This window comes from Pinus tabuliformis, chromosome 2_2 (genome assembly GCF_031772625.1).
Source record: "Pinus tabuliformis cultivar Carrire ecotype Pingquan chromosome 2_2, CPIR1, whole genome shotgun sequence".
Taxonomy (NCBI): Eukaryota; Viridiplantae; Streptophyta; class Pinopsida; order Pinales; family Pinaceae; genus Pinus; species Pinus tabuliformis.
In genome coordinates this window covers 460,390,201-460,397,647 of record NC_142300.1, presented here as the reverse complement: position 1 = coordinate 460,397,647, position 7,447 = coordinate 460,390,201, and positions in this window count along the sequence as shown.

Genomic DNA, 7,447 nt, shown 5'->3' with positions numbered 1-7,447 from the left:
AGAAAATATAATATAAAATGACGAGAGCCCTATCACTAACGACAAGCAAGGTCTTTCGCAAACACATAGAAGTCCCACACCACTCTAAGAGGGTCTCTCCAATGGAGTCGCGAATGACGACAAGAAGCCAACATAATAAGGGTCAAACTCGAGCCTTAGGAATCCCAACCACCCAGCCATAAACCCACAAAGGAGGAATCAAATTGACAGCATGGTGATGCCGAACTGGACAACAACAAAGACAAATTCCACAAAATATTGAAACCACCCTATTCAGAGAATAAAATCTTTAGCTACCCAATTACGATTCTAAACAGAGGCGAAAAACCACCCAACACTTAGAGAAAAACTAAAATACCCAAGGATGGACCTCCCAAGTCGTAGTCCTAGATGCCTAAGAAAGAGACCCTCGACCTTCACCTCAGGGGCCAAATTCAAAGAAAAGAACTTTTGCAGACTACACTAAGTCGACACTTGACTAACAAGCCCGAGATCTAGCAAGAAAAGTTGTCAGAAGAGATAATTTTCTTGTAGATTCACTGTACTACAGGTGTCTACCTAGAATGGATAGGGATCTGTATCCCAAGTAAGAGGCTTGCCTGCAACTTTAGACCAACCTTCCACAAAAATCTCACCCAATAATTCACAACATTCACATCTTCTAAGGGTTTGTCTACAGGGTGCCTTGGAGCAACACCTTGCAAAATTCACAGTAGCAAAACCTCTAGCAAACCATCCATGCATTTCACAGTTGCTAATGATAACCAACGCTGTTAAGACCCAAAACCAAATAGCTTTCCTTCTCTCTGGAATGTTCAGGTACTACTTTCAATGATTTGTATTATCACCACATCTCATACACTTAACGTCGCGTGGGGTGAGCATTAACACTCAGTGATTGCACAGTGCCATTGTCAGTGACCCCATCAGGGAATTACTTACTATGCAATTATTAATTTTTTTTGTTATAATTATTTACCACGCAATTAATAAAATATTTTAATTATAATTTTTTACAATGTAATTATTATAATTATTTAATTTTATAATGAATATTATATATTTTAAATTTTTTTATAATAAAATAAGTTAATTCATATTTAAATATTATCTTCACATTATATTAATATTAAAGTTCTTATAGGAGACTCTGATTTCTTGGATATCTCAGCTTCTTGGAATTGAATCCAGACTTCTGTCTTATGGAATCAAGTACCTTGGATTCTGCCTAAAAGCAAAGGCCTACAGGAAGGCTGACTGGCGATGGCTTATTAAATGCTTCTTCAGCAAGATCTCGCTGTGGGAATTTAGATCTCTTTCTCTGGGTGGCAGGGTTGTGCTTGTCAAATCGGTCTTGTCGCAGCTATCGGTATACTGGGGCCACCTTTTTCTTCTCCCAGCTTGTATCATCCAAGCCATCAACAGGATTTCTGCCAATTTTATATGGGGGGCAAAAGCTAATAGGAGAAAAATCCATCTCGCGAAGCTGAATTTCTTATCTCTGCCAAAGAAGCTTGGTGGATGGGGTTTGCTGGACATAAGGCTCTTTGGGATTGCTCTTGTCTGTAAATCCCTATGGAGGGGCATCTTTGGCTCAAATCCCTGGAGTGAAATTATTTGCCAAAAATATAAAAAAGGTAGAGGCATAGAATTCTAGTTCAGGTTTGATTCCATTGGCATTAAGCAGGAGTCTACTATTTGGCTCAGTTTCAGGCGGATCCAGCGTTATTTTCTCAATAATCTCAAATGGAAAATTTTCTCTGGCCGGAAGATTCTCATTGGCATCGACTCTTTTGCTGGCTTCAAGGGTAATCTACAGGTTCCAACTCCTATCCTTTTTGACCTCCACAGATTTGGTATTTTCTCATGGGATAGAATTATCAAGGAATGGAGAGGCCCCTCTCTCTCGCTTATGGACGCTCGCGACATCGGCATTCCGCAGGCCTTGTCCTTTCTATGGGATAATCTCAAAAACTCTCTCCATCTGGGTGGGTTAGTGCGCTCTGTTAATGAAGACCATTTGGTTTGGTCCTTATCTCTCTCTTCCACTCAAGCAAATGTTAAGGACATTTATCTGGACCTCATATCAAAATCAAACAGATTGAACAGACAGTGTTTTCCAGTATTCTGGTGGAAACTTGGCTGCCCCCTCAAAGTGACTTTATTCTCTTGGCTGGTGTTTTTCAACAAAAATTTGACTTGGGACTCCTTAAGGAAGCGATCTTGGCATGGCCCCAACAGATGCGTCTTTTGCAAAATGGAGGAGGAAACAAACTTCCATTTGTTTTTCAAATGCTCGGTCTCCCAACAAATCTGGTATGAATTAGCACTGTTTTTCTCCTTTTCGCATCTTAACTTCATCTCTGTTGATGTAGCTTTTGCCTGGTGGGGAAGACAAGAAGCTGCTCTTCGTCCAATCCTTCCCATCACTATATGGTGCCTTTGGAAGTGGAGGAACTTAAAAAATTTTGAGGATTCAAAAATCTCCTCCAAATATGTTCTGTGTTCTTTCTCTGCTCTCTATTCTCCTATCCGCTGAAGCAGCCCCTCTGGGTTTCAATTTTGTCTCTATGATCTTGTTGTTTCTTAAGGTAATCTCTTTTGGTATTATGCTTATCTTGATGCTTTTGCATGTTGACCCATCAGTCTTTCTCACATGCGATCTTCTAACAGATCCATCAGAACAATTTTGTATATATTGCCTTAATATAATATAGTGCTTTTCTTTCTAAAAAAAACTATCAGAAATATAAAATGCAATTTAAATGGATTTTACTTTATTTTGTTAATTTTTGCCAAAATTTGATAAAGATTTTACAAGTAATCCATTTAAGTTTTTTGATGGGCAAAATTCAAATTCCAAAAAATAATTTATAAATTCGAGAACGCAATTCAAATAACAAGAAATCCGTAAATTATATTTACAAATTCATAATTAATTAAAAAAAAATCACCAATTTATTTATTAATTACGTTGCCTACAAATATGATTAGATTATATCTACATTAATAGAGTGGATGGGAAACCTATAATGCCACTGCTTTATTAGTTAGATAATTGCCCAAATTGTTCAACCACATAAATTCTCATTCGCAACTCTCCATTATTCACAGATATTTTAATTCGCGACTATTCATTATTCGTTGGTTGTCAGAGATGACCACACAGCAAATATGACTATTCAAATTTGACTGATCGATCAAATCAATGTTGGAAGTGGTCAAATCACGATTTGGGTAATTCACTTATCTATTTTAATAATTAAAGTTAGTTTTATAATTTAAATGAAAAATGATCATTATGAGGATAATTTATTTATTTATTTTTATTTATTTTTTTTTTTTTTGGGGAAAAATCACTCAGGAAAATTTTCACTGTTTTTGATGGACAGATACTCAGGCCACGCATAAATTTGTCAGTTGCTTAAGACAGAAGTTAGACATTTATATAAGTTCTGGTTGATTGTCAAATATCTTATAAAGTGTATTGGGCCTCTTAAATTCCATGGCTTTGTTCAATGGTAAAGCCTAAGTACTTGAAGATGCAAGAAGACAAATAAATAATAGTTGATTACCATGACTAAAACTGTAAATTGTTTAGAATAAAAATTAAACATTTACGAAGATTCTTTCACGTTGTCAAGTTTTTTTTCGATATATTATAAAATGCAATTTATTTGTCAATTTCCATCTGATGGGGAATCTTAAATATAAATATAGGAATGCTGGTAAGTCAAAAATATGTTAGGTTAGTAAATGAAGATAAGTATATCATATATTCTATATTGATAAAAAAAATTAACTAAATTGTATTTTTATTTTAAATTATTAATAATTATTAGTATAAAAAATTACTATAGGAATTAAACAAATATATATTTAAAAGTACATATGATAAAAAATTTAAATTATGATATTTAATTTTATTTTATTATAAATATTTTAACATATAAATAAGATTTTTTATAATATTATAGATTAATATCAAGATATCAATACCACATATTAAAAAAAATTATATAATTTTTTATAATTTTATAAAATTTTTTTAGTTATTTGAGAGCAAATAATATAACTATTTTTCATATAAATCTTAACTTTTTCTATTATTAAATATATTCTCTATTATTAAATATATTCCATGAATATTTTAGATATGTTATTTTTTTTGAAAATTTCATTTCAATATATACACCTTTATACACATAATCATAAAGCTCAAAAATAACAAAATGTTTTAGGAATTAAAATTAATAAATTGTACTGATAAATTAATAAAAAATTATATTATTTATATAAATTTAAATTGATTTACATAACAAAATACCAATACACACATTCATATATATATACATATAACTTTTTTTAATTTTTTGAAAAAAATAATGTAACTGCTTTTAATATAAATCTTAACCTTTTCTATTACTAAATATATTTTATAAATATTTTATATAAATTATTTCTCTTAAAAATTTGTGAAAAAAATATTTCAAAATATACATGAAAAAAATATTTCAAAATATACATCTTTATATACATAATTGTAAAGTTAAAAAATAATATAATATTATAAAAATTAAAATTTAATTAATAAATTGTAAAATAAATTATCTCAAAATTATTTATGACTATGTGTCAATATTTATGACTGACATAATAAATTAGAAAAATTTGAACTTTAAATTCCAAATTTCAGACAAAAATTTCCATCAAAGTGATTGCTAATCAAACTATTCATAAAAGCTTAAAAATTGACATTTAACTTCTTAAATAATAATCAATAGAATTTTAACTTCAATCAAAATTTTTATATCAAGACCATTGCTAATCAAACTACTCCTAAAAACTTAAAATTTGACATTTTGACGTGTTAAATGACTAAGAATTTCAAACACATGTATACAGGCATGGAATTTAACGTTTTGTAAGAAGTATTTTGTGTTTCAAGACATATTTGACCGCAAGCTAAAAATTTAACCCGTTCGTCTCTTTTATATCTGCAACCGGTCAGAACTACGTTTGATTTTAAATTTAAACCGTAAAAAATTATAATACCAATACCATTTAAGGGATTTTCCACTTAGCATAAGTTTAAATATAAGTAGTTCGCTACACTCTCAATCTCTCCGGCGTACCTGTATTAAATCCACAACTCTGCCATAAAGCATAATTGCAATGAATATTTATAATTGGGAATTTAGGTTTCCAACTACTGTTATGCACTCTCAAGCTCTATAACTGGGATTACTCATAAAATTTTTGGTAAAATATTTTTATTTTTGTAAACTGAATGCAATTGACTTTTATCCATATGATTCATGTCAATTTGTTGTATAATGCAATGTCGTATAACACCCATAATTATTTCTAGTTAGAATTTGTGTGTTTATAACTAAATTGGTTAAAGGTTCAAACATTGTACAATCCTAATAACCAAATTGTTGTCTCAACTAAAAACTTTCTGGAATAATATTTTAAGAAGACACCATATGATTATAATTTTTTAAAATGATTAGGATATAATAATATGATTGATTGCATATATCAAATTCCAAATTTGATATGTTATTTATTTGTGTGAACTTGTCATATGCATTTTGAAATTTCACATATTCAAATTTAAATGGATTGAGATAGCATTCATACTAATAGTATTGAATGCATCCAAAACTTTAAATTTATTGACATAAGTGTATCTATGGACTTCACACTTCCTCAAGAGTTGAGAGGCCATCCTGATCCCACTTGCATGCCTAACCAGGCTTTAAAATGTCTATAGTTTACATCGTAGCTATCAGTGCAGTAAAGCACTGAAGTATTTTGAGCCGTTTTTGACTTGTTAAAGAAATGCTAGGAGTTACTCCCAATGTGATTGTTGAGGTTGTACGTTTGATTGAGGCGGCTAGTTTTATGAGTTTTATGAATGTACATGGTTTGAGGTTAATAAAAAATTAGTTGTTTCAGCGAGTGGTATGCACTTGAGGTTGGAGGCTTTTCTTATCTAAAAAAAAATGAAATGCTATTGTGTATTTTTTTTAAATAATTTAATTGTATTTTTTGGTGGACTTTTAAAAATAATTTAATTGTTTTTTTAGGTTTAATGTTGATTTAATTAGTTATAATATATTTTGGGTTGTTTTATAAATTAATTGTTTTAATGATTAAATGAAATTGAAGTTCAATTTAATATAATTATAACACATAACTCTTAAATAAGAAGTAAGGATTAGTTGTTTTGCTTATATTTTCAAAAGTCTAGAGAATTTATAATACTTTGTATGAGTAAGAATAAAAATAAATTATGGATAGAATAAAAATAAATTATGGATATCTCATTATTATAAATCTTTTAGTCAAAAACATTAAGTATGAGTTTTAGTAGTTTTTTCTTTATCAATTCTCTCTCTCTCTCTCACACACATACACACACATATATACTAAATTAAAAGCATATAAAATTTAAAGATATAAAAATTAATGGAATTAATGTCTAATTATTTTTCATTATATAAATAGAAAGTTATCATATGAATAACAAAATCTATATCCTTAAATCCACTTTGCAAATTGAAATAATTTTTAATGTCAAATATTTTATAACATAAAATAAAATTGAGAATGAAATAACTTATTCCTTTAATTTGAAAATAAGATACTATATAATTAAAAAGAAAGAGAATTAAACAAAAGATATTACTATGGAATAAAATTGCAACAATTAACATGTTTATGCTAACTTACTAAAAACAAGGCACTTTTAAAGGAAGATTAATGAAAATTGAGATGCAAAAGTAGTTGAAAGAGAGTTTCGAGATAAAGAAAGGTTGACATTCACAAATTTGCCTAGAATGTAAAATGAAGGACATGAAAAATACAAAAATGTCAACAAATTTCCATTTGACGAGTAGAGAGGATTTGAAATTCCAGACCTGCAGGTATATATAAAGGTGAAAAAAAGAAGGCATTTTAACACGTTAAACGAATGTGAATGTAACATAACATGCTAGCCGTGTTCAAAATTGAACACATCACCGCCAGTCAAAGGAAATTCCAGGCCTGCATGTATATATAAACGTGAGAAAAAAAGAGCATTTTAACACGTTAAACGAATGTGAATGTAACATAACATGCGAGCAGTGTTCAAAAGTTGAATACATCACAGCCAGTCAAGAGGCCTCTGGCACGTCATAGAAGTGTTCAGCAAATTTTACGCGTCATAAAATTTTTTTAATTTTAATTTCTACATGTTTTTTAAAATTTTAAATAATATTAGAAAATGCCCTGTGAAGAGCTGCGAGTCCGCCTGACAATTCCGGAAATTTATGTTATCTATTCAATTCCGGAAATTTACGTTATCTATTACCAGGGACCTGATTGCAACTTACATTGTTATCTAACTGATAATTGCAGCTTACATTGCTATCTAAATGACACATACAGTCTAGAT